At 44.5% G+C, this 14,854-nt stretch overlaps 1 protein-coding gene across 3 annotated transcripts in view; it reads right to left on the bottom strand.

The window, feature by feature from the left end:
* The window catches only part of SCGN (secretagogin, EF-hand calcium binding protein), a 116,407-nt gene extending 113,995 nt beyond the window's left edge, over positions 1-2,412 (bottom strand). Inside the window, exon 1 of one of the 3 annotated variants that reach the window (XM_068234659.1) lies at positions 2,361-2,412. The gene's annotated coding sequence lies outside the window, so the exon portion shown is untranslated. The remainder of the gene's footprint in view (positions 1-2,360) is intronic. The other 2 variants (XM_068234658.1, XM_068234657.1) reach the window with 2 other exon arrangements.
* Positions 2,413-14,854: the final 12,442 nt, after the last annotated feature.

Genomic DNA, 14,854 nt, shown 5'->3' with positions numbered 1-14,854 from the left:
TGAAAGCGCTTACACAATAATTCTCTATGAGATAGTTCATATCTAAGCGGTTCATTTCTGATCTGTTTAGATAAGCGGTGCTTGAGCCATTTTTGAGGCGATTCCTCCTCAATGGAAGGTGTAGGAAAAATGCAAAACACTCACAAAACTGCTTTGTGGAGCAATTGCGTTTGCGTTTTTAAGAATATATTTATTCTTTTCTGGATCAAAGAGTTCACTTCCTGACTTGCGTCAGGGAGTAATTTACCAAAATGCTCTGGAAAAACGCGCCGGAAACCTCTAACCACAAACAAGAATCGCCTACCCAAGCACCGGGAATCAGAAACAAAAAACTCCTCAAAATAAGCCCACTGTGGACAGACATGTGAACAAGGCCAAAAACAGTAGTATTTTTGAGTGTCTTGTGATTTCTAGTGGGCCCCAGCCCTAACAGGCACCTGGTTAAACACTGAGCATGCTGTTTAGATTAACAACATCCGGATAATCATCATAGTGATTTGAACTGAGCAGTCAGGAGTTAATTCTATTGTTTCCCTAAAGGTGCCCAAACACAGTACAATGAAATTGATCGATTTTTCTGTTTAGTCAATCAAAATGATCGAACAGAGAGGATATCTATTGTGTGTGAAAATTCAGATACAGCAATATAAAAACTTACATTTCTATTTGATCATTTGTTTGATATTTTAAGAAAAATCGATCATAAGTGTATGGTATATTGGTTCGATTTTTTCTGATTATTCTATCAAATAGTAAAATTTCTCTGGTTGAACAAAAAAAAAAAAAAGAAAAAATGGAATCTTCTATGGCCACCTTAAAGAAAACCTGAACTGGAAATAAAAAGTCAAAATAAGCATGCACAAGTCATACTTACCTCCTGTGTAGTCTACTCCTCAATCTCTTTTTCCTCTCCTGCATCCGGTTTGTCCACTGTGATCAATGGAATTCTCCGTCCTCCATTTGGAAAATGGCCATTACACCATAACAGCTTTCTGGTCAGCACACAGTTAAACTGTAACATCGCCCACTTGAGCCATAGGGAAACATGGACACATCAGTTCTCCTCTCAGCTGTAACTGACAGCAACTGATATATAACTGACAGTAACTGATATATTTCAGTTCTGACAAAATATTGTCAGAACTGGAAGGGATCACTGTCAGAAGAAAATGGTGAGCTTCTGAGAGGAACTAATAACAAGGTAACTATGTAATGTTCATTTGAAGTTACCTCATGTGTTTATTTTAAATAATTTTACTCAGTACAGGTTCTCTTTAAAGGGAATCTGAAGTGAAAATAAACTTATGATATAAATAATGATTTGTATGTGCAGTACAGCTAAGAAATAGAACATTAGTAGCACAGATATGAGTCTCATTGTTTCCAATATAGGAAGAGTTAAGAAACTTCAGTTATCTATGTAAAAGAGCTTTCCTGAGCTCTCCGACTAAGAACTCTTTTCTGAATCACTTATCTCAACCTGTCTCTCACGGTTTCTTGTTTGTTTAAGGTCTTACTGCATAGCTAATGACCCTTTGTATTTTAAACTATGAAACAGAGCAGGAAAGTTCAGAGTATAGTTTGTAAACTGCAAATATTAGAGAATGATGCAACGTTATAGAAAAAATTATATAACTGAAAAAAAAATAAGAGACACTTTTCTTTGCTACTAATGTTCTATGATTACCCTTACTACACATACAATTCATTATATCATAAGGGTTTTTTTTCCGCTTCAGTGTGGTTTAGGTGTGTGCTGTGTGTTCTGGTCTTTCTTGGACTGCAGCAAGCAAGGAGAAAGCATGCATGGAAAGTCTCTGCACAGAATAGCCAGGTGCAGGCCCGGATTTACCTCACAGGAGCCTATAGGCACAGATGTCCTGGCACTTTAGACTTCGCCCTCCATGCATCTTCAAACCCCAACCAAACTGCACCACAAGTGTGCTGGCTGTCCCAGCTGTCACTTCTCCCTTACTTCCCTTGCCCGTCATAGGTAGCTACCGGTGTCCCATAGTATTATGTAGCCTGAAGTTTCACAAAATTAAGTAGCTAAAGGTGCCCCCAAGTATTAGGAAGCCAGAGGAACCTCAGTATTATGGTAAGGAACTAGAGGTTCCCCTGACTGAAGGGAGATCTCTTCAGTAGAATGCCAATAGCAGACTTAGTAGCCCCTCATTTACACTCTCATCAGCGCTCTGCATAGGAAAGAAGGGAGAGGGGCACTCAGAGTAAGACTCCTTTCCATTATTAGGTGCCTACAGTGCCTTATGGTAAATCCGGCCCTGGCCAAGTGATTCGAATTAAACAAGCATTGCAAAGTTAATTAAAACCACACTGTTTTGTATAACCAATTTCCTTACTTTCATGTTTCTGCTTCCTCTGCGAGTTCTGGCATTATTTCTTAGCATTTACTGCATATTGTTGAAATAATGCTTCCTAGTACGCAAGCATTACAGTCGTGTAGTCCTGTCTAACCGCATTCAATACTGCATATTGTCAGATGTGTGTATCCTACTGGATTATTAGTTGTTGTTTTTTTTAACTGCAATCAAGAGACTGAATAAGCTCTATTCTGGGGAAAAACAGGTCACAGACAGTCACCTGAAAGCAGCCTATTCATTTTATTGTTTTGTAAACCCATCAAGCTAATGTAAGTAGTAGGTGGAAATAGTATTTATAGAGCAAATTTGCTATAACTAATTTCTGTATATCGGTTATGAAATCATCTTACATATGAAAGCATCTTACAATGAAGTAAATGCACAGTAGTAGAAAATTCATAATGATGAAAAGTGCATCTGCCTTTACATATTCAGTTTTCCTCAGTCCGCTATGCTAAGCAGCTAGTGGGTGTTACACTGCAATATCCGAGCAATGAAACCCAAGAATTGCTGCTCTGTATGTACGGACAGCCCTGGTCATGTGTTTATGTACAGTTGTATACATTAGTGTACTCTCCCTCCTCTGGACTCACAAGTGAGAATGACTGCCATGGAAACATAACATTTCCATGGTAGTGATTTCATTATTCATACCAGAAGTTCCACACATCCTTCTGCACACAGAAAGGCGTCCAGTGATCTTGGCCTTAAGCAAAACACAGAATTTATGTGCAGAAGATTCCAAGAGCCTCCCCAAGATGAAGAGCTGGGTGCATTTGTTGTCTTGTTCTCAGGGCCGGATTTGTACTCTTTACCGCCCAAGGCTACTGTCACCAGCCGCTCACCTTCAGTATAGATAGCCAGATGACCCCTCCCCCTTTCCCTCTAGTGTAGGTAGCCTGATGACCCTTCCCCCTCAAGTATAGGTAGCTAGATGACTACCTTAATCCCTCCCTTTCCCACTCCCACCTTTCAGTATATGTAGCCAGCTCGCCTCCACACTGCAGTAGCCATCAGTGTCACCTCTCCACTCGTCTCCAGCGCAGAAACTTTCTCTTCACCTCCCCCTCCATCTCCATCAGCCGCTGCTGTACATCTGTCCCTCCAACCAGCATTTCTCACGCGTGACTTGTCGGCATGTTACCAGCGAGTCAAACGGGAAGAGGAAGCTTCTACGTTGGAGACGAGCAGAGAGGTGAGCGACTGGTGGCTGCTATTCCACATCCACTTGTAGCTCTGCAATGCTGCCCAAGTCTATAGCCACCGGCCACAACGCCAACATGCAGAGAGAGCAGGGTGGCCGCTGTACAGGCCGGTAGCAGCAGAGCACTGCGATCAGGTACTCGCCTGATCTCCCTGTACTGCAGCATTTGCAAGCTTGCAAATGCTGCACCAGTTTAGCCTGCTGTTTTGGTGCCCTTGCTCCTGTGGTGCCCTAGGCCATGACCTAAATCCAGCCCTGCTTGTTTTTCTCTGGTACCTCACTTCAGTTGCATTCTATGCATCTATGCAACAGTGGCTAATGGTACTTTTACACTTTACAATACAGTGTCTTAAGCAACGCATCTCAAACTGTAACGTGCTGTGATTCAAAGCCTATACCAGTCTATATAACAGTTCACCACTTATCATTTGGGATGTGATTCAAGGTCCCTTCCACATCAGACTGTCCGCTGTGATATGATTCTTCTTAAACACGTATGATGCACTTGCGCATCGTCAAGACGGGACCCACTGCACCATGTTTAATGTGATAGCCCCATAGGACTATTGCTACTTATGCAGCGTTTCTGTGTGGAAGGGCTCTAATGGATTCAAGTGTTACAATGCCAAACATGCAGTACGTTGCTAGAACTGTACATGTTGACATGCACAATTTTAGTCAATGAAGGTGCTCATTAAGCCTTTCTTTTGTTAGTATAAGGGTAAATCCTGGTACATACTTTCAATTATGATTGACTAATCACTGACCAATTTTACCACCGCCATGTAGTATGAGGGTCAAAAGATATTGAATACATGAGCAGATTGTGTCGGTATACCCTCATACTATATGGATGTGGTAAAATTGGTCAGTGATTAGCCTATCATAATTGAAAGTGTGTACCAGGCTTAAAGTCAATGGGAGTCATTTAAAAAATAAAAGCCAAATACTAAGGAGAGGGAATGCTCTGGGTCCTATAAAGCCTTCCCTCTTCTCTCCTGGTCCCTTCGTTAAGGCGGCAGCTCCTCTGTTTGAATCCCCCACTGCGGAGGGACATCAGAAGTCTTTGGGAGCTGAGTCCTCCCGAAGACAAGCAGCTCCATACTGTGCACGCGCTCCCGAAGACTTCTGAAGCCTCCTTTCAATGGTGGAGACAACAATATTTGACCAAATTGGTCGAATACTGCTACGGGGGATGCCAGTGCTGGAACGGGGACCAGGAGAGGAGTCGTAAGGCTCTATAGGACCCAGAGCCTTCCCTCTCCTTAGGTAAGTATCTGGCTTTAAAAACAAATGACTCCCAATGACTTTAAACAGACTACATTGATATAACCTAGATGTGGTAAGATAAGACAAGATTTTATAATTCATATTGTATGGTGTAAGGTGTATGAGGAATTTAGGATTAGAAAGTTTCAGTCTTTTGCTTGCACATATTAAAACCATTTCTTTCATTACTTTTTTACATAGGCCAGCAAGGAAAAAAAATAGTTACTACAGTATATACAGTAAAGATTTTAATAGTAAAAAAAGCTATCACACAACACCTTCAAAAACAAACTTTTAGTAGATTATTTTCCCTCATGCTTTTGGAAGATTTGATTTTTTTTTTCAAAATTTTAGCTAGACTTGTATGTTTTTCTTTGTGAAAACACATCTTGAAACACTACCCTATAGTTCAGATGAATGGAGTATACTGGACAGGTTTGCTACATTTAGTATACAACCAGTTTTTGCTTTAGCTATTTCAGTGTTGCTGAAGATCTTTTGGTAACTTACCTGACCAGTTTTCACCTTGTCTTTGATAAGATTTCAAAGGGGTTCAATTTGTCATTGTTGTCCCATATTGTGTCTATTTTTGATGGTTGTCTTCGCTGTTTTCCCTGGAATAGCCAATGCTGGGGAATTGTTTTTGTATCTTTCACCTGACTGATACCTTCAACAATGAGATCCCTAAGATCAGGCATGTCCAATGTCGGGCCCGGGGATCGAATGCAGCCCGCCAAGTCTTTTCTGCTGGCCCCGAAAGCTCTCTACAGTTGTGCATTCCATGCAGCCCACAGGCTGTAGCTGTGGTGCTGCATGCAGGGGCTATCTTGCGTCTCTGCTCCGCATCCCCCTTTGCTCGCCCGTAGGTTATCAGCCACCACTGTAGCAATAGCAGCCACTGATTAGCAGCTGCCACTGTGCTAACTGCACATAGTATATGGGTTATTTCCCATGGAAATATTTTATTTGACAAAATGTCAAAGGCATAGTGTACCTAAAAGCAATCAGCGAAAATTGTTTAATTTCTCTAGTCCCCCTCCCCCAGCCCTTTTAAGAATGGAGATATGCCCCTTGGCCTAAAATCACCCCCGCCTTAGAATTTGGTAGCAATCCAGGAATCATGGCTTTAACTGTAATAAGCAAGTAAGTGTCAGGAAAATCTGCTGCTTAGAGTGTATCTAAAAATAATTCTAACAATTGTAAAGAACTTTTCTCCTGTTGGACTCAAAACACCTTAGAAAGGTGGTGCCCTTAACGTGTACACTTTCCAGCAAAATACTGTAATAAGATCAAAAGGTGCTTCAGCAGAGTGGGGAAACAAAGAGTTACAATTTGTGCACACTTGCTGCATGTCCAGTTTTTATTTTTTGTATTTCCCTCAATAAATTTGTTTTTAACTGAATTATACAGGTAACAGGTAGGGAAAAGTTTTGGAATGATTTATTGGTTTTAACATCACAAACATCTTGCATTTTAACAGTGTCCGAATAGTATGCTGGTTTAGCGCACTGCTTTGACATAGGAGACCCGAATTTGAAAGCTGGCTGGGAACAGTATCTATTCAGTTAGGAGTCCCGGGGAAAGTCTGCCTAAAAAACTGCAGGGTGGACTACTGAGAGCACCCTACCTAAGTGGCTGCAGCTCTCAAGTTATTTTTCAGTGGAAAAGCGCTATACAAATGTTAACATTATTATTAAGAACAGTGGTGTCTACACTATTTATATCTACTTTGGATCATTAAGATTTGAGCCACTTGATTTAACAGCTATTTAGTAACAAGATTTCCCTTGTACATAACTGGTACAGATTATTTACATTAAGTATCAAGATACCCATAGGCAGTGACGTTTCTAGGTTCCTGGGAGATCCAGGGTACCCCTGGGCACCGCGGCAAAAAATGGGCATGGCCTGGCTGATGGTGATGCTGTGCCGCCTGGCTGGCGGTGATGTTGAGTGACTTGCTGGGGCTTTGCTAGGCTGGGCAATTTGCTGGGGGCTTTTTGGGGGCTTTACGCTTTGCTGGGCTGGGACCAGGAGGCTTTGCTAGGCTGGGGGGTTTGCTTTGCTGAGTGCTCTGCTTTGCTGGGGCCCTGGGGCTTTTCTTGACTGTAGATAGTAGCTTCCCCCAGCATAGGTTAGATAGGCAGCTTCCCCCAGTATAGATTATATAGGCAGCTTCCCCCAGTGTAGGTTTGATAGGCAGCTTCCCCCAGTATAGATTATATAATCAGCTTCCCCCAGTATAGGTTAGATAGGCAGCTTCCCCCAGTATACATTATATAGGCAGCTTCCCCCAGTGTAGGTTAGATAGGCAGCTTCCCCCAGTATACATTATATAGGCAGCTTCCCCCAGTGTAGGTTAGATAGGCAGCTTCCCCCAGTATAGATTAGATATGCAGCTTCCCCCAGTGTAGGTTAGATAGGTAGGTTTCCCCAGTGTAGGATAGATAGGCAGCTTCCCCCAGTATAGATTATATAGGCAGCTTCCCCAAGGATAGGTTAGATAGGCAGCTTCCCCAAGGATAGGTTAGATAGGCAGCTTCCCCCCAGTGGCGTAGCTAAGGAGCTGTGGGCCCGATGCAAGTTTTACAATGGGGCCCCCCAGGCACTCTATACATAACAATTGATACAGCGCACCAAAACCTGCCAATGGCAACTACAGTCAGAGATGCAAGAAGGGGATGGGGAACAGTTTGTTAATGATTACCACTATCCAAAGTATCTATAGAAGTGATTATTATGAGCACAGGACCAATAGAGAGCTAATACTGTAGTTGAGGGAGGGCCCCTCCGGCCCAAGGGCCCCGATGCGGCCACTACCTCTGCACCCCCTATTGCTACACCCCTGCTACCCCCAGTATAGATTAGATAGGCAGCTTCCCCCAGTATAGATTAGATAGGCAGCTTCCCCCTGCATAGGTTAGATAGGCAGCTTCCCCTAGTATAGATTATATAGGCAGCTTCCCCCAATGTAGGTTATATAGGTAGGTTTTCCCAGTGTAGGTTAGATAGGTAGGTTTCCCCAGCGTAGGTTAGATAGGTAGGTTCCAGCAGCATAGGCTAGATACACTGGCGTAACAATAGGGCCTGCAGCCCCTGCTCCCGTGGAAGGGGGGGGGGGCAGGCTCCCCCCTGGGGCCTGCTCTGGGCTGTTTTGGGGGGCTGGAGGGGTCGCAGCATGAGGGGAAAGTCATGGCCACACTCGGCGGGGAGGGGGGGGGGGCGTACCTAAACAGGAAGTCACGTCAGAGACTAGAGAGAGGAATGCACGCTGGAGCGCACAGAAGGTATGCAGCTGCCGCTACCCAGACAGTAATTTAATCTGGAGGGGAGCGCAGAGGGGAGAGCCCCGAGGTGAGGGAGGGGGGGGGGGGACGTCCCTCCTCCCCGCCGAGTGTGGCCATGGCTTTCCCCTCATGCTGCGACCCCTCCAGCCCCCCAAAACGGGACGGGGGGGGGGCGCTCTGCAGGGGGCCCCGTGGGGCCTAGTTATGCCCCTGGTTAGATAGGTAGTTTCCCCCAGCGTAGGTGAGATAGGTAGGTTCCCCCAGTATAGGTTATATAGGTAGAATCCCCCAGTATAGATTAGATAGGTAGGTTCCTACAGTATAGGTTATATAGGTAGCTTCCCCTAGTATAGATTAGATAGGTAGGTTCCCCCAGTATAGGTTGGATAGGTAGGGTCCCCCAGTATAGTTTAGATAGGTAGGTTCCCACAGTATAGATGAGATACAGTGGGATCATGCGAAAGTTTGGGCAACAATGTTAATTGTCATGATTTTCCTGTATAAATCGTTGGTTGTTACGATAAAAAAATGTCAGTTAAATATATCATATAGGGGACACACAGTAATATTTGAGAAGTGAAATGAAGTCTATTGCATTTACAGAAAGTGCAAAATAGTTGTTTGAATAAAATAAGGCAGGTGCATAAATTTGGGCACTGTTGTCATTTTATTGATCCCAAAACGTTTAGAACTAATTATTGGAACTCGTATTGGCGTGGTAAGCTCAGTGAACCCTGACCTACATACACAGGTGAATCCAATTATAGAACAGAGTATTTAAGGAGGTCAATTGTACGTTTCCCTCCTCTTTTAAATTTCTCTGAAGAGTAGCAACATGGGGGTCTCAATACAACTCTCAAATGACCTGAAGACAAAGATTGTTCACCATCATGGTTTAGGGGAAGGATAAAGATAGCTGTCTCAGAGATCTCAGCTGTCTGTTTCCATAGTTAGGAACATATTGAGGAAATGGAAGACCACAGACTCAGTTCAAGTTAAGGCTTGAAGTGGCAGACCAAGAAAAATCTAGGATAAACAGAAGAGACGAATGGTGAGAACAGTCATAGTCAACCCACAGACCAGCACCAAAGACCTACAATATCATCTTGCTGCAGATGGAGTCACTGTGGATCGGCGCACATTATACAAGGAGATGCTGTATGCAGAGGAATTCTTTTCTCTGCCCACAGCACAAACAGAGCCGTTTGAGGTATGCTAAAGCACATTTGGACAAGCCAACTTGATTTTGGAATAAGGTGCTGTGGACTGATGAAATTAAAATTGAGTTATTTGGGCATAACAAGGGGCGTTATGCATGGAGGAAAAACAACGCAGCATTTCAAGAAAAACACCTGCTACCTACAGTAAAATATGGTGGTGGTTCCATCATGCTGTGGGGTTGTGTGGCCAGTGCAGGGACTAGGAATCTTGTCAAAGTTAAGGGACGCATTGATTCCACTCAGTATCAGCAGATTCTGGAGACCAATGTTCTGGAATCAGTGACAAAGCTGAAGCTGCACCGTGGCTGGACTTTTCATCAAGACAATGACCCTAAACACTGCTCAAAATCCACTAAGACATTAATGCAGAGGAACAAGTACAATATTCCTTCAATGGCCATCTCAGTTCCCAGACCTGAATATAATTGAAAATCTGTGGTTTGAGTTAAAGAGAGCTGTCCATGCTTGGAAGCCATCAAACCTGAATGAACTAGAGATGTTTTGTAAAGAGGAATGGTCCAAAATACCTTCAAGCAGAATCCAGACTCTCATTGGAACCTACAGGAAGCGTATAGAGGTTATACTTTCTGCAAAAGGAGGCTCTACTAAATTCATTTCTTTTTTTGTGGTGCCCAAATTTATACACCTGCCTAATTTTGTTTAACCACTTGAGGACCCAGCCTTTACCCCCCCTTAAGGACCAGCGCTGATTACTGAGATCTGTGCTGGGTGGGCTCACAGATCAAACATTAGGCAGAGCGACCAGATTGCCCCCCTTTTTTCCCCACTAGGGGGATGATGTGCTGGGGGGGGTCTGATCGCTCCTGCCTGCGTGTGGTTGGTGGGGGGGGGGGGCAGCTCAAAGCCCCCTCCACCGCAGGATTCCCCCTCTCCTCCCTCCCCCGGAGATCGGAGGCTGCACAGGAACGGATCTGTCCTGTGCAGCCTCTAACAGGCTCCTGCCTGTCATGTGACAGCGATCCCCGGCCGCTGATTGGCCGGGGATCGCTGATCTGGTACAGCGCTGCTACTGTTAGCAGCGTTGTACAAATGTAAACAAAGCAGATTATTTCCGCTTGTGTTTACATTTAACCTGCGAGCCGCGATCGGCGGCCCCCAGGCTATTCACGGAGCCCCCCGCCGTGAATTGACAGGAAGCAGCTGCTCGCGCGAGCGGCTGTTTCCTGATTAATTAGCCTGCAGCTACCACTTTGCCGACGCGCGTTATGAGTGCGCGGTCGGCAAGTGGTTAAACAGAAGTTGCACACTTTCTGTAAATCCAAAAAACAATTTCACTTCTCAAATGTAACTGTGTGTGTCTCCTATATGATATATTTAACTGAATTTTTTTATTGCAACAACCAACGATTTATACAGGAAAATCATGCCGATTAACAATGTTGCCCAAACTTTTGCATCCCACTGTAGGTAGGTTCCCCCAGTATAGATTAGATAGGTAGGTTCCCCCAGTATAGATTAGATAGGTAGGTTCCCTCAGTATAGGTTAGATAGGCAGCATCGCCCAGTATAGATTAGATAGGTAGTTTCCCTCAGTATAGGTTAGATAGGTAGGTTCCCCCAGCGTAGATTAGATAGGTAGGTTCCTCCAGTATAGATTTAGATAGGTAGGTTCCCTCAGTATAGGTTAGATAGGCAGCGTCCCCCAGTATAGATTAGATAGGTAGGTTCCCCCAGTATAGATTAGATATGTAGGTTCCCTCAGTATAGGTTAGATAGGTAGGTTCCCCCAGCGTAGATTAGATAGGCAGCTTCCCCTAGTGTAGGAGTGGGCACTGGGCGGAGCGGCGGGGGGGAGAGGGCAGTTAAACACGCACCTGTGTTCAGATCGCGGCAGGCACAGCTTCCATGTGCCTCTGACTTCCTCCCCGCAGGGTACCTCGCATTGGTATAAGCGCCCCCTGTGATGTCAACACAGGGGGCACTGTAACCAAGACGACGGACACCGCGGGGAGGAATTCGGAAGCACATGGAAGCTGTGCCTGCGGCGATCTGAAGACAGGTCAGTTTTTAACTGCCCGCTCCCCCCCACCGCTCCACCCAGTGCCCCCTCCTGCCGCTCAATAGATCCGGGGCACCATGGCAACAGGTTCCAGGCCAGTGCCCCGGATCAAAGGCCCTAGCGACGCCCCTGCCCATAGGCATAGGTTGGCATATATTTTAAGGGAACCCAAAGTGAGAGGGATATGGAGGTTGACATGTTTATTTAATTTTAAATTATGCACATTGGCTGGCTGTCCTGCTAATCGACTGCTTCTAATGCATTAAGCCGTATACCCTGAACAAGCATGCAGATCAGATGTCTATGACAAATCTGACAAGATTAGCTGCATGCTTGTTTCAGGTGTGTGAGACGGTCCTACTGACCATAAAGTTCTGCAGGACTGCCAGGCAACTGGTACTGTTTAAAAGGAAATAAATCTAGCTGCCTTTATAGGTCTCACACCTGTGTTCCTTTTAACGGTGCTTTGAATGGAGTGCTGCCGGCAATTGTTGGCAGGTCATAATATCCCGACACACCCAAACATTATTGTTCGATTCCTACATAGCAGTTGGAAAGTGTTGCTGATCTTCTAAATAAACTCAGAAATAAAACCTGAGCGTGGGTCAATTTGCAGAGATGCTTTATTGCTTTTGCTATTTTTGGCGGGAATAAGGTGTTTTGGACACATTGTATAAGCTATAATAACCAAACTCTATAGTATTAGTGGACATATTGGTTACAGTGGAGAACTTTAAAAGTAGTAATTAGGCAGGAGAGCAGGATAAATCTTGCTGCAAATAGCAATGCTAGAAATATAAATGATTGCCTAATTATACTTATATCTAATAACTCATATCTAGATGTCATAGGAAATATTTCTGGAAGTGTTGTGCTAAATTATTTAGCATGACAAAAATGTACTTCGTTTTTCATTATCATTTGCTTCAACCACCATCCACCATGCATAAATTATTCATGGCGCAGCTATTTGAAATGACAGCAGTGTCCTTCAACACCAAACTTTAATTTATTTATTTTTTTAAACCCTTCAGGTTTAAACAATAAATGAACATCTGTTTCAAAACTCAGGATTCGAGGTAAAGCTGTCAAATTCAGCACTGTAGAAATTTTATAGGGGAGGTGACCACTTGCAGGTCATAACATTCTTCACATTATAATTCCATGTAATAATATTTCCTTATCCCATTTAAGCAAAAGCAGTGAACATTTTATGGGAACAAGTTTCATTGCACATGTAAAGCATCACTGCTGAGCTATTTTACTCACCTTTCTCCATGTGTTTAATAAGGATTACAGAATACCAGACAGCTCATGGTGACCCAGAACCGCTAGGAAAGTGTAAGGCGCTAAAAGAGACTGAAAAGCCCTATTACTAGAAAGCAACACTGAATGTCATTTTGCCTTCTTAATACCGAAGGTGTCTGTGAGAATTCAGTTTAACTACTTGCCGACCGCGTCATGCCGATGGGCTTAGACCTGGCGGCAGCCCCAGGACCGCCTAATGCTGATCGGCGTAAGGTCCTTGGGGTGTGGTTTGCAGGAGCTCCGCTCCGCCTTCAGTCTCTCAGCGGCGATTGACCGCTGTCTAATTACCCTGTACAGCGCTGCTATCTAATGCAGCGCTGCACTGGGGACAGCCGTGTGACACTGCTGTCCCCTCCAGAGGCTCAGGATTATCAAAGGTACAATTTTTATTATACTACAGTTTGTTTATCTATACATTTCTCCAGTACCAGATTCTTCAAACTCATACTTTACTTATGGATTCATGCTGGCGATTGAACCATCTGCTGACTTCTTTAAAGAGGCAATGTAGTTAAAGATAGCAAATTATTCAGGGTACCCACTTTTACGTTCATTATCCTGGTTTCAGCATTAGAAAAACTTTCTTTGTATTGCTAAATATTAGTATGTAGTCCCACCCTTCTAGTGCTTTCACAGCCTAGGCTGTTAAGCTATGTGGAGTTATCTTCCCAGAGCATTCTGGGAGACCAGGTACTATTTCTACTCTCTTTGGAACACAGCGTAAGTGAACTTTGCACCTGAGATGCATCTGACAGCACTAAAGATGTTGCCACTTGTGATACATTTCAGAATGCAAATTATAGTGAGGGAAGATTTTACAATAGGCCATTGAAGGGCGGGCAGCCACAATACACCAGGAAACACTCTATGGGAGAGAGTGGGTTGACAGTGGTCACCAGGCAACATGTTATGAGAGAGGGCGGGACACCTCTAGACACCAGGGAGCATGCTGTGGGAGAGAGAGGGTGGCCACAAGATACCAGAGAACATGCTATGGGAGAGGGAGTGCAAAAGAATAGACACAAGGGAAAATGCTATGAGAGTGGCTTGGCAGCCACTAGACACCAAGGATTACACTGGGAGAGAGGGCGGTCACTTGTCATCAGGGAACATGCTATAGGTGAGAAAGGTTGGCCACTAGATGCCAGGGAACACATTATGGAAGACAGAATGCGCCCACTAGACACTAGTGAACATGCTATGAAAGAGGATGGGCAGCCACTAGACATCAAGGAACATGCTATGGGAGAGGGTGAATGGACACTAGATGCCAGGGAACATGCTATGGGAGAGGGTGAATGGACACTAGTCATCAGGGAACATGCTATGGGAGAGGGTGAATGGCCACTAGATGCCAGGGAACATGCAATGGTAGAGGATGGGCAGCCACTAGACATCAAGGAACATGCTATGGGAGAGGGTGAATGGACACTAGACATCAAGGAACATGCTATGGGAGAGGGTGAATGGCCACTAGATGCCAGGGAACATGCAATGGAAGAGGATGGGCAGCCACTAGACATCAAGGAACATGCTATGGGAGAGGGTGAATGGACACTAGACATCAAGGAACCTGCTATGGGAGAGGGTGAATGGACACTAGACATCAAGGAACCTGCTATGGGAGAGGGTGAATGGACACTAGACATCAGGGAACATGCTATGGGAGAGGGTGAATGGACACTAGACATCAAGGAACCTGCTATGGGAGAGGGTGAATGGACACTAGACATCAAGGAACATGCTATGGGAGAGGGTGAATGGACACTAGACATCAAGGAACATGCTATGGGAGAGGGTGAATGGACACTAGACATCAAGGAACCTGCTATGGGAGAGGGTGAATGGACACTAGACATCAAGGAACATGCTATGGGAGAGGGTGAATGGACACTAGACATCAAGGAACATGCTATGGGAGAGGGTGAATGGACACTAGTCATCAGGGAACATGCTATGGGAGAGGGTGAATGGACACTAGACATCAAGGAACCTGCTATGGGAGAGGGTGAATGGACACTAGACATCAAGGAACCTGCTATGGGAGAGGGTGAATGGACACTAGACATCAAGGAACATGCTATGGGAGAGGGTGAATGGACACTAGACATCAAGGAACATGCTATGGGAGAGGGTGAATGGACACTAGTCATCAGGGAACATGC

Source organism: Hyperolius riggenbachi, chromosome 5 (genome assembly GCF_040937935.1).
Source record: "Hyperolius riggenbachi isolate aHypRig1 chromosome 5, aHypRig1.pri, whole genome shotgun sequence".
NCBI classification, from domain to species: Eukaryota; Metazoa; Chordata; class Amphibia; order Anura; family Hyperoliidae; genus Hyperolius; species Hyperolius riggenbachi.
The sequence above is the reverse complement of the archived record's forward strand: the minus strand, read 5'-3'. Positions and strand labels throughout refer to the sequence as shown.